Here is a 14215-nt window from a genome sequence, read left to right as displayed (position 1 = left end):
GAACATTTTCACTATGTCACTTTAGCAGCCTAATCCTGTGGTATCCCTGAGTTAGGGAGGGTGAGGGGGTGGTGAAGACTGCAACCCCAATAGAAGCAGGGAAGGTGACAGAGAGGTGGGAGTGGAAGGACTTCAGTTCTTGACTTCTCTTGGTTTCTGCCCTGGGTCCTTCCGGCACTATCTTTCCCTATAATATTTCATCTAATTCCCCAAACATCCCTGGATAGCCTATATCATAAAGTCCTTTATGATCTCTGTTTTACCTGGAAAGAAAATGAGATGCAAAGAAGTTTAGTAACTTGCTGAGACCACAGGACCAGACAGAGCTTATGCTGAGACCCACCCAGAGCACCAGGCTCTTCATCACAGCCTCTTTTTGTAATTTCCCACACAGTCTTCTTAATGGCGTCAGGGGTGCACATGTGTGTTCTCCCTGACCATTAAACCCTCACTGGCATTAACTGGACAAACAGGAAGTTTAAAGAGGGTATTTAACACCCCATTCATCTAGTCTCCCTGCTTGAGCTGCTCCCCCATCTTAGAATGTGCTTTTATCTCCTGTGATAACCAAAGACCCACTGGATCCTCCCTGCCCACTCTCTCACCATAAGGGCCTCAGTGCAAGTTAATGTCTCCATTTTCCATATTCCTATTATGTTTATAGATGGTTCTGTACAATTTCATGTTTTACAGACTTGTTCAACCATTGATATAATAACAACCATGAAAACAAATACTTTTGAGCATTTGTTATCTGTTGAGTACCTTTTGTCTTATTTAATTTCCATGATAATTCCATAAAGTTGATATGACAGCTCCCTCCTTATAAACAAGAATACTGAACCTTGACATATGTGTTTGAGAGAAATAATATATTTTGGCAGTTTAAAGTTTGAGCTTTGACTTTGTCTGGGTTTAAATCCTAATTCACTAAGTAGGTAAATGTACACAAACTGCTTCTCTAAGCCTCAGTTTTGTGATCTGTAAAACAGGGTTGCTGAGAGACCTAAAATGAGGTAATGTGTATGAAGTACTGAGCACAGGACTGGCATGGAGTAAAGTGCCCATTGACTGCAGGCACTTAATATCAGAAGGAAGCAGCGTTTAAAGTCTAACTCCAGGGCCCATGCTGCCTGCTTTTCACATAATCCTGAAGTAGGCAGAGTTTTTCCTCGCTATTTTAAAGAAGAGGAATTAGGTTCAGAAATATAAAGTGACTTGTTCACCAACACCCAGCTGTTAAGAGTCAAGGTTGGGGTTTGAGCCAAGTGTAGCTTTACTTTACTTCCCAACACTGAGCTGCCTGTGTTAATCTGTTAGTTTCATGCAATCTTCTTTCTTCCAAATTCGTGATAAGCTCCTTGGAGCCAAGCAAAGGCACTTCCACTTTGCCTGCATTTCCCAGATGGCCTGGCACGGCCTTGCACGTGCTGTGCTCTCAATATACCTCTAGTAAAGAAAATACTTGCTGCCCTTGCACAGCCTGGCACTCAGCACCCTAGAACCACGAGCAGTATCAGTTATGGAGGACTGAGAATCCTAAAACAGAAGGAATACAAGATAGGTCATTGCAGAATTACCTAACAATTTTATGCCTGTTGTACTCATAAGAAGTAAGCCTCAAACAGTAACTCCAGGTGTTCCAAAGAAAGCTGAATGTTGTACAGGTCCATAGCCACAGATTCTTCAGTAAGTAAAGAGTGTATATAAAGAGAGAATAAAAAGAGATAATCTATTAGAGATGAAAAGATTCACAAGACATATCAGTCAAATGCAATATTTGGACCTCATCTGATTCCTGTTCCAAAAACCAAATATTAAAAGCCATTTGAAAGACAACCAGGGAAGTCTGACTATAGGCTTGTCACTAAATCATAATTTGGAAATATTTATTTAGGTATGATAATATTGCAGTTCTTTTTTTATGAAGTCTCTATTTATTAAAAATATACTATTAAATATTTATGCATGAAGTGATATAAAATCTAGGATTTAAATACTCCAGCAAGGTAGAGGGGAAATACTCCTGAGGGGAGATTGATAAAACAATATTGGCAATGTTTATAAATGTTGAAGCTAGGTGATGTGTAAAGAGGGGGTCATTATACTATTCTCTGTATTTCTGTGTTTGTTTACAATTTTACACAATAAGAAGTTTTTGTTAAAAAAGGAAGGAGTGGTGAATCCCCAGCAATCTTCCGTTTTGTTCTGCAACTACTTGTCTTCCACAAGAGTTCAGTCTCCTTGACGACATGAAAAGTCATTCTCTTCCTAAGCGTCCTAAATGTACTTATCCAAGTGAGGGCTAAGCAGCTGTTGTGAGGACAGCTCACCTGGACCATTCTCCGGTCCCTTCCGAATCAGGCTGCTTCAAAATGACCTTGTCACCTTCCCCAAATATCCACACTGTCTCCATAATCTCATCTCTATTGCCTGTCTGCTGCTGTAGGTCAGAAACCTCAGCACCACCTTTGTCTCTTTCCTCTCCTTCAACCCCTAGGCCAGGCAGCCAATGCTACTTTGGAGCATGACTCAGATGACACCTTTCCTCTCCATTCTGACTGCCCCAGCTCTGGCTAAAGGCTCAGCACCACATACTTGGACGATGGCAGCAGGCTCCTGCTGGGTTCCCTTATTTTGACATTTTTCCTTTCTGTGCAAATAGCTGAACTTTCCAAAATGCTAGACCACCAAGCTTAATGCTTTTACTTGGAATCACCCATTTTGAAACCCATTTGTTACATCCCTGTCTCAAATAGGCCTCTCAGGAGTTCTCATGGTTAAGCTCCACCTTACTACCTTTCATAGCTCACTGGATACCTTCCTTAATCATTTCAGAATAAGTCTGGTCACAGCTAGACTGGAAGCTCAAAGGGAAGGAGGCTTGTCTGTCTACTCTACATCCTGGCACTTAGCATCATGCTTGGCACACTGTTGTGGGTGCACAGTAAATATTGGTTGAATAAAGGAATATATTTATTAATGAATAAATTCTGTGAAAAAAAATCATTTTTTTCCCCTTGATGTGTGCCTGTGTGGTGCTTTCTTCAGCACAGGTCCTAATCTTTTCAACACAGCATACCTCCAGTCCATGATGACCAAATGTTTAAGGGCCTCTGGAGGGAGACATAATCTCCCTACAAAGATAATTTTCAAGTAAAATCTAAATAAAAGATATTCTAGGGTTTCCCTTCTCCCACATACACAGTGTAAACAAACCTCTATTTATAGGTCGACTGAGCCTTAGCTTTAGCTTTAGCTATTTATAGGTCGACTTAGACTTAGCCTTAGCTTTAGCTCTGACTACACATGAACTTGGTCTACCCATCCATGTCTCTGGTCCTCAGTTTCATCATCAGTTAAAGGAGAGGGATAGTTGGGTAATCAGTGTGATCCTTTCAGTTATAACCTTCTTGGTACTTTCTTTCATAGAAGCCACAATGCCTTGTGCCCAAAATGTCATTATTACCTAAGTATAGAAAGTTTCCCTTTATTACAGGTTCCAATTGCTAGCCTCATGTGGAAGTCAGACTCGCTGATATGAACGTTTCTCTCTAGAACTCACCTTCTTATGGAGTCACCTTCATCCCTTTGCTCAGCAAACATGTCTCTCCTATAAGCCAATTCAATGAGGAATTTTCCCCTTTATTGTTGACACAGTATCTCTTTAAGACGGTAAGTTGTGCATCTTTTCAGTCTGTCTTCATAACCATTATGTGATTTCATGCCCAGTGCAATCAGTTGAGACAATCAGGTAGGGTTTATGGTTGGTGACATGGTTTGGTTGTGTCCCCACTCAAATCTCATCTTGAACTGTAATTCCTATAATCCCCACGTCGTGGGAGGGACCTAGTGGGAGGTAATTGAATCAGGGGGGCAGTCACCCTCATGCTGTTCTCATGATAGTGAGTGATTTCTCATGAAATCTGATGGTTTTATAAGGGGCTTTTCCCCCTTTTGCTTGGTACTTCTCCTTGCTGCCACCAGGTGAAGGACATGATTGCTTCCTCTTCTGCTGTGATTAAGTTTCATGAGGACTTCTCAGCCCTTCAGAACTGTGAGTCAATTAAATCTCTTTCCTTTATAAATTACCCAGTCTTCAGTATGTCTTTATTAGCAGGTTGAGAATGGACTAATAAAGCTGGTTTATCATTTTGCAAAAGAATCTGTTGGACAAGCAACAGATTTACTTGTTGCTTGGTCTTGAGTGTGTTAGCAAGTGGAAGGTAGAGGTTACCTAGTCTCCATATTTTTTAAATCCTGATTCTGGAATCTTTAACATCATTCCATACTGCCCTGGGAACAGGCAGTGGGACAGCTGTGAGGGTAAGGAGAACCGGGGTCCTTGCTTTTGAAGCCATCTCAGCAATCTGGGAATGGGCAGCGAAGTGATGGCCCAAATAAGGATGTATGTAGATCACAAGAAGCCCCCAACAACAGCGGAAGATGACAGCCTCCCTCAAGTCAAGATCTGCCTTGTAGCCTGAAGACCCCTGATGATACTGTCCTAATGGCGTGGAAGCTGGGCCACAAAAAGGCCCACTGGCCTGGATAGTTCCTCCAGAACACAGAAGTAGAAGGAACATGGGCTTCAGGGTCTGACAAAGGGCTCAAATCCCACTTGTACCCCTTAATAGCTGTATAAAATCAGGCCTGGTCCTCATCTGTAAAGTGAGGAAGACACCACCCATTAAGGGTTTTCTGGGAGTATTAAGGGAAATAGCTTACTTGAAGTGGCTAATATGGTGCTAGGCTTAGCAATTTTCTTATCCCCTACCTTTTAGTGCCTCTCTCTCCTCTCCCATGCGGCCCCATGGCTGGTAACACACAGCAAGTGCTCAATGTCAATCACTGTTGTTAAGAAATTTCCAGCCTGGGCAACATAATGAAACCTCATTTCTTTTTTTTTTTTTTTTTTTTTTTTTTTACTGATGTTTTCCTTGTATCAGAAACATCTCATTTGTTTTTTTTTTTTTTTTTTTTTTTCTTTTTTTTTTCTTTTATTATTATTATTATTATCATTATTATACTTTAGGTTTTATGGTACATGTGCGCAATGTGCAGGTAAGTTACATATGTATACATGTGCCATGCTGGTGCGCTGCACCCACCAACTTGTCATCTAGCATTAGGTATATCTCCCAATGCTATCCCTCCCCCCTTCCCCCACCCCACAACAGTCCCCGAAGTGTGATGTTCCCCTTCCTGTGTCCATGTGTTCTCATTGTTCAATTCCCACCTATGAGTGAGAATATGCGGTGTTTGGTTTTTTGTTCTTGCGATAGTTTACTGAGAATGATGATTTCCAATTTCATCCATGTCCCTACAAAGGACGTGAACTCATCATTTTTTATGGCTGCATAGTATTCCATGGTGTATATGTGCCACATTTTCTTAATCCAGTCTATCATTGTTGGACATTTGGGTTGGTTCCAAGTCTTTGCTATTGTGAATAATGCCGCAATAAACATACGTGTGCATGTGTCTTTATAGCAGCATGATTTATAGTCCTTTGGGTATATACCCAGTAATGGGATGGCTGGGTCGAATGGAATTTCTAGTTCTAGATCCCTGAGGAATCGCCACACTGACTTCCACAAGGGTTGAACTAGTTTACAGTCCCACCAACAGTGTAAAAGTGTTCCTATTTCTCCACATCCTCTCCAGCACCTGTTGTTTCCTGACTTTTTAATGATTGCCATTCTAACTGGTGTGAGATGGTATCTCATTGTGGTTTTGATTTGCATTTCTCTGATGGCCAGTGATGGTGAGCATTTTTTCATGTGGTTTTTGGCTGCATAAATGTCTTCTTTTGAGAAGTGTCTGTTCATGTCCTTCGCCCACTTTTTGATGGGGTTGTTTGTTTTTTTCTTGTAAATTTGTTGGAGTTCATTGTAGATTCTGGATATTAGCCCTTTGTCAGATGAGTAGGTTGCGAAAATTTTCTCCCATTTTGTAGGTTGCCTGTTCACTCTGATGGTAGTTTCCTTTGCTGTGCAGAAGCTCTTTAGTTTAATTAGATATGAAACCTCATTTCTACAAAAATTACAAAAATTAGCCAGGCGCAGTGGTGCATGCCTGTAGTCCCTGCCACTCAGGAGGCTGAGGTGGGAGGATTGCTTGAACCCGGGAGGCGGAGGTTACAGTGAACCAAGATTGTGCCACTGCACTCCAGCCTGGGTGGCAGAGAGAGATCCTGTCTCAAAACCAAAACCAAAGCAAAACAATAGAAAGAGAGAGAGAGAGAGAGACAGAGAAAGAGAGAAAGAGAGAAAGAAAGAAAGGAAGGAAGGAAGGAAGGAAGGAAGGAAGGAAGGAAGGAAGGAAGGAAGGAAGGAAGGAAGGAAAAGAAAGAAAGAAAGAAAGAAAAAGAAAGAGAGAGAAAGAAAGAGAGAAAGAGAGAAAGAAAGAAAGAAAGAAAGAAAGAAAGAAAGAAAGAAAGAAAGAAAGAAAGAAAGAGAGAAAGAAATTGAAGGGCCCCTGAGGGACAAGGGGATCAAGGAGCCAATAGGAAAAGGCATGCTGCAGAGGGGATCCTACCATGTGAAGACACAAAGTGCATCTTTCTTGAATGTGCCTGTCATTGCATGAGTCCCGAGGCTGACCCAGCATGTGGCCAATGGGCCTTTGCTGGCAGAAATACAGACCAGTCTCTCTCTAGAAAGGAGCCAGGTATACAGCAAATAGAGGGAAAAGGGAGGTATTTTAAGGATGATTACAATGTATTCTTTGCTAAACAGTTGCCAAAACGGTCTGCAGCTACCAACAGCTGGAAACAGTTTGTGGAGTAGCCATGTAAGAAAATAAGTTTTTTTGCTAATAAGTTTTTAATCTTGGTCAAATGAACTTAGATTTAGCTAATCAAAAATAGGCATTGGAGCCGAAAGGGGCAGTTAATTTAGTGAGAATTCTACTTCTATGGAATTAGATACCAATTTCCTCCCCTTTTGCACCAGAGACCACTGAACCTAAGGATCTCTAAGCCAACATCACTCCTCATCTAGTGGCAGCTATGCGCATGAGCACAGCCTCTGAAAGCATGCTGTCAGATGCTGGCTGTGAAACTCTGGCCCTTGGTGATTGATAAGGCTGGCATCAAAAGGAGCGTCCACCACTGGTAAGAGTAGCTACCCATGGCTGACCCAGGGCTTCCTCCCTCTGGTCTCCAGGTCTAGCCGTTCCCTTCCTTGACTGTCCTCTTCCAACTTTCACGTGAGGGCTACTCACCCTGCAGATGTTTTGTAGGATATGACTTCCTCTAGGCAGTCTCCCTTCACTTCCAGGTCTGCATTAGGAAGCCCTGCTATGAACTCCCATAACGGCCTATTCTTTCTCCATTCATGCGCCTATCATACTCTCCCACAGTGGTAGCCAAACAGAGGCAATTTTGCCTCTAGGAAATAATTGGATGTCAACCTAGTGTCCAGGTTGAGAAACTCTGCTCTACTGTAATTGTTTACTGGTTTCTCTCTATCACGGTGGCTGTCTTGTTCATATTTGTATCCCCCGTACAATGCCTGGTACATTCTAGGAGCTCAAAAGAAATACTGATTAAATGACTGAATGACCTTCATCTCCACTCCACATCTCTGGTTTACTGCTAGCTTTTGACCCTGACAAACCCTGTACTTGGCTCTCTGTCTTACCCAGCACAAATTCTGTCTTCCCAGACCACCATCACTATTCTACTCTGTGACACAGAGTGCAGGTCATGGGTGATAGAAAACTAGGGCCACCTGCAGTAAAGCAGAGAACAGAGCACCTGGGCTGCAGACCTAGGCGGAGTCAAGACCACAAGAAATGGAAGAAGGCCTGAGATAAATGAGAGCAGGGCCAGACCACCAGACAAATTGGGCAGTGGGACTGTGCAGCTAGGAACTCAAAATCTGATTAGTTTTCAAATCCTTCACATGGCATTTATTTAATTAATGGACACTGACTGTCTGTTTCTGAGGCTGCACGATTCTTTTCCCCCTTTAGTGAAGTAACATTGTGTGATGAATACTTTCTTGCAACTGAGTCACTGCCTATTTGTTTCTTTGTGCTTTTGCTACTGAGTCCACATGAATTATGATAAGCTTATTTTACATGATTGTAAGGGGCTGGTAATTCTCAGCAATTTCAAGAATGAAACGTTCACAAAGACTTTCAAAACAGTGACGTGACATGGTTTGGGAATTCAAAATCACAGTTATTGAAAACACTATTTGATTTATTATATTTTACATTTTACATACATATTATAATTTATGTTTAAATAATGTACTACAGGGAGATGGAGCTGGGCAATTTTACCAGGCAACCAAGGTTTAGGGGGCTGCTAGACTTTCGAAAGTAAAAATGAGTTGCTTTTAACAACAACCCCATGATTTCACCCTTGAATTCCTTTAGAACTCTTGGATGAAGGCCAACCTGTCCCTGTGATTTATCCATATCCAGTTTGTCAACTCAGTCTAGAACATTCTGTTCATTTACTACTTTTTGATCTAGTACCTCTGCTTCTAAAGATGATTTTGATATATTTTTCTGAAAAGACCAAGGCAATAATTTATTGTGTCTGCTGGCTCCCTTTTCTATCGCCCAAGGAGTATTCTGAGCATCTGCAAAGGTTCTGCTGGATCTTTGCCTGGTTCCTTCACTTTGATTCCTATAAAAGTCTCTCTTATATTTGCTTTAATGTCAGTTTCTCATAGAATGCTCCTTAAATTATGTGTGAACCTTTTTACTGGGCTTTCTAGGTGGGTTTCTCTGGTTTTCCAACTGAACTTCCTATTTTTTTCAAAGATGTCTCTTCCTTATGAAGTCTCTTCCTTATCTTTGCCTCGCTCCTTCACTTCGATTCCTATAAAAGTCTCTCTTATTTTTGCTTTAATGTCAGTTTCTTATAGAATGCTCCTTAAATTATGTGAACTTTTTTACTGGGTTTTCTAGGTAGGTTTCTCTGGTTTTCCAACTGAACTTCCTATTTTTTCAAAGATGTCCCTTCCTTATGAAGGAATATGCTCTCCCTTGAGCAATTCTCTTTGCACTGTATCTGTAAATAATAATTATGATCCCAAGCTCCAGAGCTATAAGGGCAAAATAAATTAAGGAACATAAAGGATTTCACACAATACCTGCCACAAAGAAAGTGTTTAGCGTCGGTTGTTTATTCTTACTTTATTGGACAAAGAAGGTGGGGTAGGGAAAAAAACCTAGTTCTTCTCACCCGTGCCTCTCAAAATGATTTTTTGAATCTTGTCATATTTTGTGTTTCTGAAAAGGTGTTTGGTAGTTAACCTTTTAAAAAAAATTCATTGACAAGATCCTTCAGGTTTATTATTTTTCATAATTACTATTCATGCTTTTAAAATTCTTGTCAGGTATACATTATCTTGGTTTTCTGTTCCTTGCGTCAGACTGTTAATCTTACATTTCTTACATTTCTTAGGGTTATTAAATTACAGTGGCTCACACACAGACACCTCCCTGCACCTTCTACGGTATTTCTTTTTCTTTTCTGCTATAAAATCATTAGCACAGGAAATGATCATTTGTCCTAGTTCATTCCAGGGAGGTATTTTGCCAATCTACAAGTGAATAAACACTCTCATTATTGCTAATTGGCCTGATTTTTTTTTAGCTTGGCCAGTCCTATTCCAGTTTCCAGCTCAATCTCATTATCCTTGTCAGGTGGCCCATAACCCCCTTCTATTGCTATATTTTCCATTAACTATTGACTATTTCCCTATTTCCACCCACTGGGCCTCTCCTGATGGCATTTTTATGCTGAAGCTCCTTGGATTTCTTCACTACTCTAATACTCTGTTTCATGACCCTGGCTTCTTACTCTTCATTGCCAACTATCTCAAGAGCATTTTCAATTCCTAAGAAACTCAACAGTCTTTTTTTTTTTTTTTTTTAATATCCCTGTCTCCTGCTGTCACTAGAATCCTCAAATTCCACGTCTCTTAGGTACTATAGACTATAGTTATATAATGAACTATAGTTATCTTTCTCTCCGCTCTCAATCTACTCCTCACACCCCAAAGAGCCTCAGAAACTGTGTTGTAACCAACTCTGCAGGTGTTGCTTATGCATACGAAAGTTTGAAAAGCACAGATCTAAAGCACTGTTTACTGCTGAGGAAAGAACTGAGTGTTAAGATGCCACAGAGGAGGCTTTTCATTGTTTACCCTTTTTGTACTGTTTGAATTTTTTTCAACCATGCACATGTCTTACCATTTTAATAGAAATAAAAAGAGCAAACAAGTAAAACCTTCATCAAGATCACATTAAGAAGGAAAAGATAATCCATGGCAACTGTTCCTAGATGTTCCTGGAAATTGTTCCTCAATTGTTTACCTGAACAATTTTCCCTCTCTCCAAAATGACAGATAAGGAGAAAAAAGACAGAATGAGGATAATGTAATACACTGACAAAAAATTATATTTTGTTTTGGTCTTCTGAAAACACTTGAGGAAAAGCATTTGTAACAATAGCTTGTCTAGATTCCTCAAAAATAGAATGGACACAGCACAATCAAGAGTCTGCATGTTTTAACTCTTGGAATGATTTTCTTTTCCTAAAGATTACAGCTACTCTCACACCTTCTCAAATTGAGGCTCAAGCCAACCTTACTATTAGCCATCCCACTAAAAGAAAATACAATGGTTAAAATGCTAGATTAAAGTAATACAAAACGCAAGAGACTGCTGCCGGTCTGTTTCCAAAAAGAAAAACAGGACGACATAGACTGAAAGGGCTTACCGAACAAAAACAAGAAGAACCACTGGGTGCATAGACCTCGTCTCACTCAACCAAAGCTGGAGAGTCACAGTCCCCTACATCTAATGAAAACATTTGATTTCCAATAAATTAAAGCGATCAGGAGTCCCTGCATCTATCTATCTACCACAACGACCACAGACATTCACTTCTATCAAGACACCCCGCACCTTCCATAAGGAAGGAGAGATGCCAAATGCCCCCTTCCCACACTACTTTGGATAGGAGAAATGAGCCTGCGTCAGGACACTGACACAATTTCTCATGTTATTTTTCTGAGGATTGTTATCCATCTCTCAGGGTTGTAGAAGGAATGAACACTTAATTGAAATTTTTAACCCTAATACTCATAAAACATCATATGCTCTTGAAAAGGATTATGGAAATTCGAAGATAGAATTATGTGAGCCATTTCAAGAGTAGTCTTCATAGCTTGAATTCCTTAAACACAGTACTTTGGGATGAAGTTAGCCAAATACAGAGAAACAAAACAGTTTTCAAGTTTTATTCTGGGTTATTTTTAACTCCATTTTTTTTTTAAGAAAAGAAACAGAATTTGGAATTGAGTTGGTGGTGCACAGAAAACTATTCCTTTCAATGACCTCTTCTTCAGCTAATCTTATCAAAGGTCTAATATCCTTTTAATGTTTATAAGTAAATGACCACTCAGACAAACTGCATTACCTTTCCCACAAACTATGGACATTTACACTGAAAATTTTTTAAAAAGCATATTTGAAACACCAAAAAACATGTAGTTCATTTTAATCAGGGATGCTATCAAATGTCTGCATTTAACTCCTGAGTATAGTTTTTTCCTCTTAGAAAAAAAACTATAACTACTTCAGGATATTCCTTACTAGTATTATAATCACAAAAGCCAAAAGGTAAAAAAGAAAGCAACAAACCAAATCTGCAAAAAGAAGAACAACTTATTCAAAAGCGAGTATCCGGAAGAATATAATGAGTGAGAAGTTTTCATCACATTAAATGTTGATACATAATATACCATAGGCCATTGCAAAAGGAATGAAAACAAACATCTAATAAACTCTCAGGATACCTATCGAGATCTTGTAGATTAACATGCAAAAAAATATCTCAAAGCTGAATTGCACAGCAAGAAAAATAATTTGTATCTCTATAGTTAAACATTTTAGGTTAAAACGTTTTAGAAACTTTCTTAACAAGGAAAGAAACTTCTCTGATCCTCTTTGTAAAATGTCTCAGAGGAATTGTATTTTGGCTAACACTGCACAATGGTGCTAGTAAAGAAACAGTCCCCAGGATTCCATGCATTAAGAACACTGGGGGATTTCTTAGACAACAAGAACCCTTACCTGGTCTTCTTTAAGCCTCCAGCATCCACATCCATCCTTTAACAAGGTAAAATTGGGTACCTCAGAGAGCGAGAAGAGCCAACCAACCTTCAAGGCAGCTGAGAGCGTGCAAAGCCACAGCTGACAGCCTGCTTCCCTCTCCTGGGGCTCTCTGCCTAAGAGGCTGCACAGAAACCAAGCCTGGTGCCAAATCTTAATCCCTTTGCAGAATCTCACATGGAGCTGCCTCACCTCTTCCATTCCTGCAAAGTCTCTTCCTGCTGCACTTCCTTCTGAAACCATTAATCACCACAACGACCCACTGAATGAAGCCCAATCTCAAATCATAGTGAAAAATCCTGCAACGTGCAGGGTGATGAGTGTTTACATTAGCTGAAATGAAATGATGTAATACCCAGAATCGAGGGAGGGCTGCGATCCAGAGTCAGGGCATTGCAAAAACCTCTGTGAAATATAACTTTTCTACATTACAAAAAAATGTCCTTGGCTTTTAGTAATCTGGCTTCTGTAAATTTAGGATTACTTGGATTTTTCTGATCTCATCAATTTGTTTTCCAAATAGAAATTCAGAACTTCCCAATTACTCATTGTTTAAGTCAAGTTTTAAAAAAAGGGTAGCAAATAGAACCCAAAGTGTATACGTGTGCAAAGAACCCAATATCAAGGGAATAACAATAGAAGAAGGCAGCCATCCAGGCATGTGGGCACCTGCCATGCTGCAGAATAGCAGAGCTTCCCAAGGGTCTAAGTGCCTTCAAAGTAAAGACAACTCCTAAGAAAGACAGTATTTGTTTAAGCCAGTGGTCAATTTTTCTTCCTATAACTGATAATGAACAAGAAAACTCAGGAGTTCCTAGCCCTATTATTGATGGGCAACTGCTATTGATTACTTTAGGATCTTGTGGTCCACGGTTGGGGTGAAACAGGAGATGTGAGAGGTCATGTTTGTGAAGGGAGGGGTAAAAGTCTGTCAACAGCACCTGCTTGGAAGAGAGACCAGGTAAGGCTTCAATGCAGATTAGAGGTTAGCTTGAGACTAGCGGAGACGCCAGAGGCAGAATATTTGGTTTGGATGTATTACTGATCATAACAGTAAATTTTAAGAAGTGTTTATCCTGTGCCAGGCAATGTGTAAGCACTTTCATGCATTATCTCATTTAACCCTCACAACAACCCTATGGGGTGGATTCCATTATTGTTCCTATGCTACAGGTGAAGAAGGTGAAGCTCAGAGAGGTCAAGTAGTGGTAAGCTGGTAAGTAATGGTAGCAGGTTTGTCGGCATGCTTCCTAACCACCAGTTTGTATTGCTTATGCCAGCTTTGTGAGCTACACAACCACAGCATGCTCAACACTCTGTAGAGGGACAAAGTGTTGCTGCAAAAGGGTGTGCAAAGCATGTGCTGTGGCTCCCCAAGGGCATATCCTAAATTCTTGGCTACCATTGTCCAGAAGTGCCAGTATCCAGAGCTCCTGGCCTAAATGCAAGGCCCTTGCAAGGAAGGTGGCACCTCCAAATGTAGGGGTAAGTATCAAACGTTACATGAAAACAGCTCTGGCCTGGCCCAGTTCTGTCATGAACCAATGACTTTAGTCAGTTCTCTTCCCTTTTTGAATCTCATTAATATTAGGAGGGGACAGGCATGGTGGCTCATACCTGTAATCCCAACACTTTGGGAGGACGAAGTGGGAGGATGGCTTGAGCTCAGGAGTTCAAGACCTTCCTGGGCAACATGGTAAGACCCCTCCCCCATCGCCTCTACAAACATTAAAATTAGCTGGGCGTGGTGGTGTGCACCTGTAGTCTCCACTAGTTGACAGGCTGAGGTAGGAGGATAACTTGAGCCCAGGAGTTTGAGGTTACAGCTGTGATCACACCACTGCACTCCAGCCTGGATGTCAGAGCAAGACCCTCTCTCTACAAAAGAAAAAGAAAATTAGGAGGTTGGACTTAGATGGGCTCTAGGGTTCCTTGCAGAATACATTTTCTATGATAAATGATTTTTCTTTTCTTTTTTTTTTTTTTTGAGACAGGGTCTCGCTCTGTCATCCAAGCTGGAGTGCAGTGGCGTGATCATAGCTCACTGCAGCCTTGATCTCCCAGGCTC

At 40.7% G+C, this 14215-nt stretch overlaps 1 protein-coding gene and 1 long non-coding RNA gene across 19 annotated transcripts in view; one reads left to right on the top strand and one right to left on the bottom strand.

Annotated features, from left to right (window-relative positions):
• PLCE1 (phospholipase C epsilon 1) overlaps nt 1–14215 on the bottom strand; it is a 444022-nt gene that overhangs the window by 231677 nt on the left and 198130 nt on the right. The gene's annotated exons all lie outside the window — the stretch shown is intronic.
• LOC129048324 (uncharacterized) overlaps nt 3451–14215 on the top strand; it is a 42126-nt gene continuing 31361 nt past the window's right edge. The window contains exons 1-2 of one of the 2 annotated variants that reach the window (XR_008510562.1): nt 3451–3675; nt 3988–4057. This is a non-coding gene — a long non-coding RNA (uncharacterized LOC129048324). The remainder of the gene's footprint in view (nt 3676–3987; nt 4058–14215) is intronic. The other variant, XR_008510563.1, reaches the window with a different exon arrangement.

The sequence above is a fragment of the Pongo abelii genome, chromosome 8 (assembly GCF_028885655.2).
Source record: "Pongo abelii isolate AG06213 chromosome 8, NHGRI_mPonAbe1-v2.0_pri, whole genome shotgun sequence".
In the NCBI taxonomy this organism is placed as follows: Eukaryota; Metazoa; Chordata; class Mammalia; order Primates; family Hominidae; genus Pongo; species Pongo abelii.
The sequence above is the reverse complement of the archived record's forward strand: the minus strand, read 5'-3'. Positions and strand labels throughout refer to the sequence as shown.